The sequence below is a fragment of the Falco peregrinus genome, chromosome Z (assembly GCF_023634155.1).
Source record: "Falco peregrinus isolate bFalPer1 chromosome Z, bFalPer1.pri, whole genome shotgun sequence".
Taxonomy (NCBI): Eukaryota; Metazoa; Chordata; class Aves; order Falconiformes; family Falconidae; genus Falco; species Falco peregrinus.
This window is the reverse complement of record NC_073739.1, coordinates 55,374,601-55,388,301: the sequence shown is the minus strand read 5'-3', so window position 1 is coordinate 55,388,301 and position 13,701 is coordinate 55,374,601. Positions and strand designations below refer to the sequence as shown.

Here is a 13,701-nt window from a genome sequence, read left to right as displayed (position 1 = left end):
GCAAGCAGCCAGGGCTGGTATCACTCAAGATGGTCAGGATGGAAGTGGTACCACTTCATATGGACCAAAGTTTTCTTGTGACCACATTGTTAAAGTAACTAGGATTGCATTTCTTTCACATTATGGGTGAACTGATGTGAAAGTCAGTACTCCACCACTGCCACTAATCCCAGCTGCGTGCATGGCCACTTGGCTGGTACCTGATCCATCAACAGAAAGTCTGTTTATCTGGCTGATCCAGCAGAAATTTCACTCTGCCAACAATTAATAAACAAATTCATAGTAAGAGATTTCTTTCAGATGAAAATGGATGAACAGTCTCATCCTGAGGCAACAATACAATAAAATAATGCCTTCTTTAAAAAAAAATCCCCAAACTAAAATAAGGAAAAGGGAGAAAGCCTGCTGCAGCACCCTGATACAAGGCTGCCCTAGCTGTAACACAAAATTGCATTCTCAGCTTTCTGGCAGATGGACGCTGCTGCAGGCTGCTGAGACTGATGCCTGTCTCAACTCCCTGCCTGATGTCACTGTTGGATATATATATGTATATTTTTGTGTATATATATATATATATATATATATATATATATATATATATATATACAAATATTTGCCTGTTATGGCCATTTCAGCTCACAGGTTGGTGTATTCTTTCTTTTGAAAGCATGAAGGAGGGTCTGTGCTTATATGCATGTGGGCCACTGCAATGGCTGAGATGCAGACAAATATCCTGTTCTGTCACCCATGCTGATGAAGGATAGCTCATGCATCATGACGGACAGAAACCTGACCTACTGCAGTAGGATTTGCTGCACTCATGCATCAGAGTCCCGAGAAGCAAATCTCACAGAAGCAACTGGGGCTTCTCCTCTCTGTTTGGTGCCATGAAAGATAAGCAACTAGCAATAACTAGAACATAACTAGCACCTCTAACAAACTCCTAAGGAAAGGAAGAGCAACAAGAGAAATTTCTGTCTATCCTATACCCAGAAATGAAGAAAAAAGAGTAAGAGGGAAGGATTCTGAATGTAACTGTAGAAAGACCCATTACTGTGCCACAAGATACTGATAATCATTCAAATGACTTCTGACAATATGCATTAGTATAAAACTGATGCAACAGAGTTGAGAGTTGGTCTTACACATCATTAGAAGCTGAGGCAGGGTGACATAAGAGGTATATGCAGCCTATGATACCTATGCACACTGTGTGTGCTGTGCATTATTCCTTCTCTTAAAAATTTAGGGAGTCATCATTAAGCTCAAAGGTACACTACCTTTGTAAGGTATATTTGTTATTCTAGAATTGTACAGACAGAAAAAGAATGGGTAGAGGGGAGAAAAGAGAGAAAGGGAGAAAGGAAGGGAGACAAATGTCTTTCATTTATTATCCATATTTACAACTTGTTATAACTAGAAATGTTTCTTGCCCTGTACTATATATGGCTGTCTATTATCCACTAGTTGTTCTAGTTTTACTGCTAGACTACTTTTACACTAGTAACATGGCTTTTTCATGAAATTAAGTGCATGTGAAATTAAATGACAGATGTATCCAGATTCAAATTCTTATCAGTTACATTATTAATAAGCATAATGTGACTTTAAATTTCTATAGAATTTAATATGAAAGTAAATATGGAAAACATCTGACTTCTATAAAAAAACATAGGATTCTATCAAACAAAATAGAACTTTAATGAGGTTGCTTGTGCCATTGGTTGGGTTTTCCTGTAAGTAAGAAACTGATCAATTATCTATGATTGGATAGCACTTATATGGATGAAACAGTAAGCAGAACAAGGAAACAAGAGCTAAGTATTTACAGATTAGTTACACTTATTATATAACAGCAACAGCCTATTTTACACATTGTTCACTTTTGCACTGTTCGGGAGGTTTGTTTGGCATTTGCAAATTTTTTGATACTGAGAACAAATCTATCCTGACAACCTACGCTGGCATAAATTTTCTGGCTTGCCCAATGTCAATGCTTATAAAAACAAAACCCAGGGTCAACAACAGAAAACAGGGAAATAAACCGGGAGACAGCTGTGATCTGATTTCTGAAGATAGTTCTTAATCCATGCACTCATCATTATTTGCTCATCATTATTGATTCATATTTAGAACCACAAGGGCTAGAAATAGATTTTATAAACTTACATACACACTCACATACCTGTGTTGTATATCATGACAAGTAATATTAGCATGACCATATATGTATTTAAGATACATACAATAAAATATCCTGAGCAAGAGGTAGATATTACAGTGACTTACGCAACTGCAGGCACACACTGTTAATTCAAATTGCCACTAAAAATACTACCACAGGCCTTTTATAAGCCCTCACCAGGTAACAGCTGCTGGGAGTAACTTTAATGCAGGGTATGTATGCGAGTTGGCCTTTAAGAGTAATTACTGTTGCACTGTTGGAAAGGGTAGGGAGCAAGGGGTGGGAGACCTCTTGTCTACTCTACTGCTGAGTAGAGCAGAACCAGAAGCAGGTAAGCTTCCTTTAGCAGAACCAGCCATTAAATCACAGCTGCTTCCCAAACTAGACACAAGTTCCGTAAAACTGCATTCCCCACCATTGCTCTTTTCTCTTAAGAGAGGCAGTAATCATGCTTTGGTTGCTGGGTCCTCCTTCCTCTGCCATCTAAAGCTCATTCTCTGTGTAATGTTTTTTCCAGATCTTTCCTCTGCACCACTAACAGGGCTGGCATAAAAGCTGTGGCCTTTTGGGAACAACATTGAGTGCAAAAACCACACTGGTTCAAATATGGCTGATCAAGGCATTGCTTTTCCCTGTAAAGACATTCAGGTCAAGAAAAAAACCTATCTCAGTCAAATATTTTTGCATATTTTATAGAAAACTTTTAATAAAAAAAATTATCTGAAACCAATGTTTTTCATTTTGTCAAGAACAGGGAAATCCAAGTAACAATTTTTCTTTAGTACGTGAAGAAACACAGAACAGACAATGAAAATACAGATGATCTTAAAAACAAGCAAATAAACCATCCATTCATTAAATCCATAAAATTTTACCTTCAGTTAAAAAAGCTATAAAGGAGAAAGAATAATTGCCCAGATCTAACTGCTGCAGTCTGATTCTTGCTTTGCTCTAATGACAATGCATTTCTTTTCCAGTCTAGACTGTAGGCTAATCAACCAGCTGTAAAAGACAGTTGACACTTTCTTTGACTTCTGCATATAGATCATAGCCCAGCACAAATTTCCCAGCATCCTGGCTGTAATACCTTGCTTGCCCCATGATCATGTTGCTGCCTTCATGATCACTCAGCTGAGCACCAGTACAATCACAATGGGACCAAAAGCTTGCCAATCAAATATTTTTGAGAACTGTAAGGTTAGAAAGGTACCTGGCTGAATGACGCAATCAGTAACTGACAATTTTGCCATGCTGAGCACAGACATTTTCTGTGTGCTGTAACGTAGACTAAATTTATGACTGACCACGGGGCAAGTTAATAATCAACTGCTCAGCTCCATTATAACTTCCCTGTACGAAATATTTGTTCTAAATAATAGATTTTCTGTGTTAATAATTCGATGTATGGAAGACTTGTTAAGTTTTGTATTTGGAAATCTGAGACATTCCTGTTATCACAATGTGGCAGGTTTTTTCTAATACACGAAACAAATCACTGTCAGTCATGATTTACAATTGTTTTACTTCTGCAACAATCAACTAATATTTATCAGCTTTCAGGATAATAGATGGAAATTCTACTCCTGTTCATTCTAGATACGATTAAATAATTACCCAAGATTAAATGAAACAAGCAGAACTAAGGGAGTAAGATTCTATATTCTTTCATTTTCAGTTTCATTATATCTGAATCCAAGAGCAGAGACATGCTGTTGATCTGGTACATGACGTAATTCCAGAGAAAATGTCTCCTTAAAAGAAAAGATCATTTATTCTATATTCTCTAACCAATGTGTGCTTTATCTGACATCTGCATGTTTTTGTACAACCTGGCTATTTTATTCAGCGTTATTCCTATTCAATAGAAATCAGACACCATCAAGGAAAACATAAGAAATGTGTGGTTATGAATACACTTAGTCAGAAGCAAAGTAGTTTAGAACTCCTCAAACATGATCAGTTTCCAAATCACATGAAATAGGAACTCTGTAATTTCAAAACCTGCCTATATGTACTCAGATTAACTCTAGCAATTCTTCGTCTAAGTCCAGACTCCTCCAGCCATTCAAACAGGCCATTTAAAATCTTGCTTTCATGAAAGCAGGCTTAATGGACTGTATGTATTTTGTGCACCTAGTAGAGTATTTCCATATGTAACGAAGCCATTGGTTATAGTCTACTTATCTTGAAGCAGGTAAGATCTGTGTCTGCTATCTTTAAAACCAGCAAAAAAAAAAACTCTAATGCTGATACGTTTCATTGAGAAGAATTGTTTTACGCTAACTGTAATAGCTTTATAAATGCGTTTTGTTTTATTCAGATAGTCTGTGTATTCCGTTTACTAAGTCCTATTTGTCAAGCAGAGAAAAGCCAGTAGTCTTCTGCTCTTTTATTGTGTGTAAGTCAAGTTGGCATGGGGAGAGTGAAGCATGATCTGTCTACATAGCGCTACATATTGTACTAGCTTTCTTAAGGAGCAGCCAGAATTTAATATTTGCTTACACAGTTAGAATAAAATTATGTCCTGTTAACAACATGGCATTGACAGTACACAGATGTGACCATTAGAAAATTACAAGTTCAATATGAAGCCAAGGTATGTGACAATGTTTACCCATATTAGAGGTTTATTTGCCAGATCATCCCTTTACTCGTGCAGATCAGCTTCAAGCTCCACTGCTTTCTTGCACAGTGCTAAACTTTTTTGACAACAAAGTTTATGCTTGCTAAAAGTTATGCTTGCTCAGTGTTCTAATTCTTGCTTCTGGAGGCTACAGACATTTTGGGCAAAGATGCAATGCAGACAGAAGAAATTCCTCAATAACCTTTGTTTCCAGTGAGTCATCTGGGCAGGATTTCTAGAGAGCCATAGCATTCACTATTCTGCTAATTGTCTACCACAGCTTTCAGATATATGTGCATGCTATTTTCATCTGCCCCTAGATTCTGCTTCAATTAAATTTTCAGCTGGGAAAACCCAACAAATTTCAAGTTAAATTAGCCTATCTGCACAACAGGGATGTAAGGTTCTATACAAGAAACAGTTACTTTTGCTCCTCTCAGAGTTTTACTACAAACATTTGAGTTCAAATACAAAAATGGCTTCCATCTTTGTGACCTAAATCAGGAAAACATACCATATATGTTTTTCAGCCTCCTGCATTAAAAATCAGAAGGACCTAGAACCTACACAATCAGCTAACTTTGGCAAATGTCAAGTCAAGAAGAAATTCTGATTTTGAAGCAATACTACAAGAAGAAAACACTGTTACATTAAAATTGATGACCGTGAAATGAATTCTACTTTTATGGCATATAGAACAGAGAATTTTCATTTGATTGGTATTATTCTAAAATTAGAAATACTTTGGGTTATCTCCTCATAAAAATTATATAGAACACCAAGAACATCATTTTATGGGGGAAGATTACAGCTGGGACAGATCTGAAAGGAAACAAATTTAAAAAAATCAAATTGAGAATCTTACTTTAAAGAAGGGAAGTACAGTTTGAATGAGATGTATTCTAAGTGGCCATTTTCTGAAATAAACAAAAAAGCTTGTTTGGTCACAGTTCTGTTGAAAACTGATTATTATTTTGGTCTACATATTTGGAAGTAATGTGTTTTGACACAGAAGACTCCTAAGCATGCTCCTTGTCATGACAGCCACTGTTTTGGAGAAGTCCACATTTTCACAAATTCTGCTTTTGTTTCTTTCTCACTCCAGCCATAGAACTGGAAAGCACCCATAGAGATTCAAGTGCGTGCATGTGCGCACACACAATTACTTCTCTCCCTGCCCCATACCAGATTGCATCAAATCTGAAAACATGCAACTCTTATAAAAAGGCATTACTACATTAAAAAAACCAACTACATTAAAGCTATGGTGCTTTCTCTTTCATCCTCTCTTTCTCACAGTTCTAAGAGGCTTTTAGGTGGTTTTGGTGTGAACACCAACCTAAGAGCTGTGCTGTGCGATTCAAAAAGCAGGGAAAAAATTGCTCTTTTGTGGTGCTTCACTTACCACAAACACATTTTTTTTCCCTGTCACAGCTTACCAAAAATTGCCACTGTAGATAACATCAGCAATTGTTAGTATACAGAAACAAAGATTTTCAGATTTGACATTCTTTTTTTAAACTCTGAAGCATCCTTTATATAACACTGGCCTTCACTTTAAACATTTGATTTTGTGTTAATTTCCACTGGAACTTAAGTTCATGCATGTATCAGTTCCTACAAGGAAATATTCACCTTCTCAAAAGAATACCCTGAATACAGCTTAAGGCTAGACCTGGAAAAACTGTGGCAGCTTTACTAGGAAAAGATCCAAATAATCTGCCTTTAGGTGTATGATTTTTACTCTTGCAAAGATTCCTTAGGACAGTTTCATCTACTGTCCGTGAGTTGTCTGTTTAGTGTGTTTCCTGGCTGGATGATACGATGTGCTGATTAGGCTGGCATTGCTAACTTTCAGAGTTCCTGCAGCCTCCCATTTATTATGGGTCATTTCTGTTTCAGGTTGGGCTTTTTGTTGTTGCTAAACCCTGATTCAGTTTACAGTGCAGTCTCACAAATGACTGTGTCAACAGATGGGGCTGAGCTCTGCAGCACCAGGAGGAAACAAATGGGCAGATGAAGGTGCACATACGGGGACTTCCAGTGAAGCCAGTATATGATTACTTCAGGAGCAGTACTGAGGACTCCAAAATCAGTACCTGCCAATGCAGGCTAGTTGCCAATACCCACCTCCAGCAGCGTGAAATCTGCATGTCAACAATGGATGCAGAAGAGGTCCCAGCTTGGAACAGGGACATTCAATGAGGACAGTCATAAGGACTTGAAGGGTGTTTAGGCTGCTTCCAGGTGGTTAACTGCAACCTTTTAGGCATCCTTTACACAGCTTCAATACTGCTTGCTCAGATGTTGGTGATGCTTAAGTAGCATCATGGACAGGATAGCACATTTAATGCACAGACTGAAGTTGCCTGGGTAATAAGAGTCATAGAACTATAGAATCATAGAATCATTTAGGTTGGAAAAGACCTTTGAGATCATCAAGTTTAACCGTTAACCCACGACTACCAAGTCCATCACTAAACCATGTCCCTAAGCACTGCATCTACATATCTTTTAAAGACCTCCAGGGATGGCGATTCCACCACCTCCCTGTTCCAACGCTTGGCCACCTTTTTGGTGAAGAAATTGTTCCTAATATCTAATCTAAGCCTCCCATGGAGCAACTTGAGGCCATTTCCTCTCATCCTATCACTTGCTACTTGGGAAAAGACTAACGCCCACCTTGCTACACCCTCCTTTCAGGTAGAGAACAACAAGGTCTCCCCTGAGCCTTCTCCTCTCCAGGCTAAACAGCCCCAGTTCCCACAGACACTCCTCATAATAAGACTTGTGCTCCAGACCCTTCCCCAGCCCCGTGGCCCTTCCCTGGACACGCTGCAGCCCCTCTACGTCCCTCCTGCAGTGAGGGGCCCAGACCTGAACACAGGGTTCGAGGTGCAGCCTCACCAGTGCCCAGTGCAGGGGGACAGTCCCTTCCCTTGCCCTGCTGGCCACACTGCTCCTGACACAAGCCAGGGTGCTGCTGGCCTCCTTGGCCACCTGAGCACACTGCTGGCTCATGCCCAGCCTGCTGCCGACCAGCACCCCCAGGCCCTTTCCCACCAGGCCCTTTCCAGCCGCTCTGCCCCAGCCTGTAGCGCTGTGTGGGGCTGGTGTGACCCAGGTGCAGGACCCGGCACGGAGCCTTCTTGAACCTCATCCAGCTGGCCTCGGCCCATCGGTCCGGCATGTCCAGATCCCTCTGCAGAGCCTTCCTGTCCTCCAGACAGGATCAACACTCCCCCACAACTGGTGTCATCTGCAAACTTACTGAGGGTGCACTTGATCCCTTCATCCAGATCGTCGATAGATATTAAACAGGACTGGCCCAGCACTGAGCCCTGGGGAACACCACTTGTGACCAGCCACCAGCTGGATGTGACTCCATTCACCACCACTCTTTGGGCTCAGCCATCCAGCCAGCTTTTAACCCAGCGCAAAGCGCACCCGTCCAAGCCATGAGCAGCCAGCTTCTCCTGGAGAATCCTGTGGGAAATGGCGTCAAGGGCTTTACTAAGTCTAGGTAGACAACATCCACAGCCTTTCCCTCATCCACTAGGCAGGTCGTCTTGCTGTAGAAGGAGATCAGGTTCATCAAGCAGGACTTGCCTTTCATAAACCCATGCTGGCTGGGCCTGGTCCCCTGGTTGTCCCACACATGCTGTGTGATGGCACTCAAGGTGATCTGCTCCATAACCTTCCCCAGCACAGGAGTCAAGACTGACAGGCCTGTAGTTACCCAGAGCCTCCTTCTGGCCCTTACTGTAGACAGGCGTCACACTGGCTAACCTCCAGTCTTCTAGGACCTCCCTGGTTAGCCAGGACTGTTGATAAATAATGGAAAGCGGCTCGGTGAGCTCTTCTCAGTACCCTTGGGTGCATCCCATGTAGCCCCATAGACTTGTGCATGTCTAGTGTGGCAGGTCACTGACCGTTTCCCCTTGGATTATGTGGGCTTCATTCTGCTCCCCATCCCTGTCTTCCAGCTCAGGGGGCTGGATACCTGAAGAAAAACCAGGCATACCATTAAAGACTGAGGCAAAGGCAGCATTAAGTACCTCAGCTTTTTCCTCACCCTTTGTCAGTAAGTTTCCCCCCACATCCAATGAAGGATGGAGATTCCCCTTAGCCCTTTTGTTTCTAATGTGTTTATAGGAACATATTTAATTGCTTTTTACAGCAGTAGCCAGATTAAGTTCTAGTGGGGCTCTGGCCTTTCTAATTTTCTCCCTACATAACCTCAGGGCATCCTTATAGTCTTCCCAATTTGCCTGCCCCTTCTTCCAAAGGTGCTAAACTCTCCTTTTCCCCTGAGTTCCAGCCAAAGCTCTCTGTTCAGCCAGGCTGGGCTTCTCCCCTGCTGACTTGTCTTCCAGCACATGGGGACAGCCTGTTCCTGTGCCTTTAGGATCTCCTTCTTGAGGAACGCCCAGCCCTCCTGGACCCCTTGGCCCTTCAGGACTGCCTCTCAAGGGACCCTGTCAGACAGGCCCCTATATAAAGAAGGGTTCCTGCTCGCTCAAGCCCACCTTCATGCATATGCTGTGGCAGGGAAGTGAAAACTCATAACCGGAGAAAACTATATTGTTTGCTGCCAAAAACAAACTGAGGAATACAAAATGCTGTGGGCATGCACTACAGTTGTTTACGGAGTTTTGAGACAACCTGGATCTTTTTTTGGCATGTGTGTAAATGCAACGAGGGTGACAATACTCATTCCTTCTGGTACACTTTTCAACATGTCATACTGCCAAAGCTCACAAGAGTACAAGCCTAGGGTAGAAAGCAAATGTAGGGAGGAATCACCATGTGAAATAGCAAATGTTAACATTAGTGAACCAACAATCTCCTGGTTATAACAACTGCCACAGCTGCCTGAGCACCATGAAAACCATACAGGGGTTTTGGTGTTTCCGCCTCCCTGGAGAGCAGAGTTCTACATGCACTGCTGGCAAAGCATATCCCCCACGATGGAGTTACCTTGCAAGACATGCCTCCACAGCGCACTTTGCTGTCACTGCAGCAGCTGCAGGGGAGCGAGTCAGTCACAGCCAGCCCTCCTTCATTTTCAGGGTCTGTTTCCCTGTTTCTCACCAACCACACTCAAAAGAACTGGCCATTTGTAGTTTCAAAAGTTTTCCAACAAATTGAATGATTAAATTCCTTAAACACTGCTACCCATTCCTAATCCCTTTTTTGCCAACATCCCTTTCAGGAAAAACTGCTGCATCCCATGGTGCCTGATTTATATTTCATTTTGAAAACAGGAAGTAAAGGGATGAAAGTCGGGGATTAAAACACTTGGTCTTTACAACATTTTTTTCTGCAGAATAGTTTCTTAGTTGCCATGGGCACTGCTCACCGACCCTTAGCCCCTGAATGCACTTCTTTTTGCATTCATGACATCTTTTAAAAAGACTCCATAGAGGACAAATGAGGGAAAACATCCTTATGTTCAACTGCTCTCAACGCAAGAAATTAGATTTGCTTCTCTTTCAGTCTGTTCTCTCCCTTTTGCAGTTTTAAGAGTGAAATCTGAACTAAGAGTTTGAATAAGGGCAAGTGAAACCTGAAGAACACAGACGCAAAGTGGGCTAATACTACAGCATCTGGCTGTTTGCTCCCCACAAGGCAGGTGTTCACAAACAAAGCAGTTTCTGCAGATTAATATAGTCACATAATGGACAATGTCACTGGTAACCAGCTTGGTGCCCAAATACCAATGATGCAATGCTTTAACCCTTCTTGGCTCCCGCTTCCCTATCAATTAAATATTCTGAGTTAGAAAACAGAAGTGAATTTATTTCCTGTAAGAAACACATTAAGTATTGTGTTTCTTGATTCACAAGAAAGCCTGGTTCAAATACTAAGAAATCAAAGGAAATGAAAAGAAAAACTGGAAATAAATATTGCAAAATTAAATAGACCAATAGCTAAAGAAAATCACCATTGCTTTCTGTTCATGTTCTCCACTAAATCTAAATGCTGGCATAAAATTTTGTTTATTCCAAAATCTTTAAACAAACTGGTAGCTTCACTGATTGTGCCATAAAATCAACAAATAGTCACAGTAAAGAAGCCTGCTTCTCCTATAAAGCAAAATAAACAATGAATGATCAAGAAGTGTGCAGCCTTGTAAGAAGCAAGAGCTCTGCATTATTTTGCTGATGGAATAATGCATTTGCTGACATGACCCACAAAATAGAATGGTTGACAATCTCTCAAAACTTTATGGAAAACTCTACATTAACCTGCAACGAAAACACTTGTATGACTTATGTCCAGGAAATACTGTTCAATAGGGGGACATCATGTCTTGGGTTTTTTCCCATTTCTGTTAACATTTTCATTGCAAGATGGACAGGTTTATATATGTTATGCATAGCAGGGCTCTAAGAGAAAGGAGGTGAACTGTTATAAAAGGTATATAAATTGATGAATTTTCAGAAGAATTAATTTATTGAGATCTGCCTTTAAAGGTGGAGATTTTATATCCCTTATTTGCTAATACAAGGGGCTGAGAAGTGGCAGAAGTGCAGTATCTGCAGGATCGTAACTAGCTGTGCAAGATGGCTTCTGTAAAGCACCCTCAGTTCAGATGCGAACCCTTGTCAAGGTCAGCACTCTACTACAGTCCAAAGTAAGCATGGATATGGCTGTGATGTCATATAGCTTTGTTCATCTCAGCAGTGCACTGTAGCGTCTTTTTGCTTTATTGCAATCAGGAAAAGTATTTGGAAAACTTCCTGCCATTGCTAGCTGATCAGTTTTTGAAAGTGTAATAAATGCAACAAAAGAAACCATGCACAAATAGCAGCAGGATTGGAGAGACGCTGCTTGCCTGTCCTTTATTCCTCCTCAGAATAGTAACACCTGAAAAGATCTCCTTCCAACCAGGTAGCACAGGAACAAATCTTGGAGTCCATCTTCTTTAGGAGAGTGTTTTGGCAACTCCCCAAAAGCCACTGTTCAGCCATCATTCTACAATTGACCAATCTGTGTCAAAAATGAAGATTACCAGGCAGAAATGAACCAAGCTGGAAGTCTGGGCATGTATCCCTTATCTCCTGAAGTTTCACCCCCCTTTTCATTTCTTAGTAATTCAGTAGATGTACCATATACACTACAATTCAAGAAACCTTCACCAAGTGCAGACAACTTTCAGAAATGCCCTTCAGACTGCCTTTCCCAAAGCTGTGCTTCCATGATATTTGCTTTCTGGCAGAGACAGTATAAAACTTCCGTCTCAGAATAAGCCGGGAAAATAGACACAAGCACAATTGCTGTGTTAGACTAATACTAAGTACAAATCAAATAAAAAAAATAAGAGGCAAAATATAGTTAAGACTAAACACTGTATGCCTTAGCTGATCTGTACTCCTCTGTAGAGACCTAGGAGTACCACTTACTGTGTTATGCATCTGCTAAGGTGTTAAACTATCTGGTCATCTGAATCTGTGCATGGTTTTCTCAAGATCAATTTGAATGAACTAAGATGATGCAGGTTTCCAGGAGACAGACAGCTTTCAGAGGCAATTGTCAGGTAAGCATTCAATATCTCAAAGTGTGTCTGTATTATGTATCTGATCCGTAACTAATGTACACAAGACCAAATCATGGTCTGGGCACTGTTAAAACTGCCAAAGAATCAAAGACTGATCAACTAAAATATGATATAATTTGGTATAAACTGTCTGTCAGTTCAGGGCCCTGACTAAGACTTTTACATTCCCTTTAGTTGGTCTTGTTTATCTGAATTGCTCAAATTATCTTCTTTTTTCCACAAAGCTGCTGGAGCTAACCAGTTGTATCCTTATCTAGTACACTTTTCTTTAATCAAATGGAAACAATCTTTTAAATCTTTCTTCTTTTTTTTTTTTTTTTTTTTTTTTTTGGCAGGACACACTGGCCTAAAGAACTATTATATATGACAACAGTTGTTTACTGGTATAATCATGGATAAAATTAAAACCGCATCTAAAAGCATAACCACTGCATTGTTCAGATGATAAGGTAGATATTGCTGAACTGATTCTGTCCTTGCCAAACAGCTGTACAAAATCAAAGCAATATATTGTCCTTTTTTTTATTATCTCTTATCTGCTTGAAAATGCACTTTTTTAAAAGAGAAAAGATCTACACAAAGACAGTACAGGGTCCATTCCATTCACAGTGGGATTTGCACTGTAATATTAAAAGTGACTTAAATATATATTTTAGATTTACAAATACAGACTCCTTCAGCAAGACTTCTGCAGAAATAGCGATTTGTTTTTCATGGTATACTTGTATGAAAAAGATAATGTTCTTATACTTGTACAAGGCTGAGTACTAGCTTGCACAACAAATAGATCTTCATGAAAAGCATAATGGTAGTATTCATGTTCTATAACGGTTTCAAATCACTGGATATGTAATAGTGCAGACTCTGGATTTTGTTAATGATATGTGGCATACTTTAATTTTCACTAATTTCAATAAAAAGACTTACAAACCAGAAGAGCTATGGATTCATATTTTCAAATACAGTATTAACAGTTCACAAATGACAGAAATTTGCTTTTTTCTGAAAACCCAAAGTGGAACCAACTGAAAATAACTTACTTGTGTCAAGTAGCACCCTGTTTTTTGACTAGATACTCTACAGGATGACTCAACAGAACAAAATTACTCCGCCCTGTTGAACCTTCTAAAGCAAAGCTTTCATCTGTAGCCTTCCTTATTAAAATTATTCTCCAAGAAAGAACTATAGGATCTAATAGGCATAAGGATTCACCCTGACTTCACATCGACAGTATTTCTACCAGTAACACCTGCACCTAATATTATAGGCTGGCAATTTTCAGAGCCATTCTACTCAGAACAAAAAGTATCAATGCTTCAAATATGAAGT

General features: G+C 40.1%; 1 protein-coding gene across 1 annotated transcript in view; it reads right to left on the bottom strand.

The window, feature by feature from the left end:
* Positions 1 to 13,701, bottom strand: part of GLIS3 (GLIS family zinc finger 3) — a 139,112-nt gene that overhangs the window by 37,095 nt on the left and 88,316 nt on the right. The window lies entirely within an intron of this gene.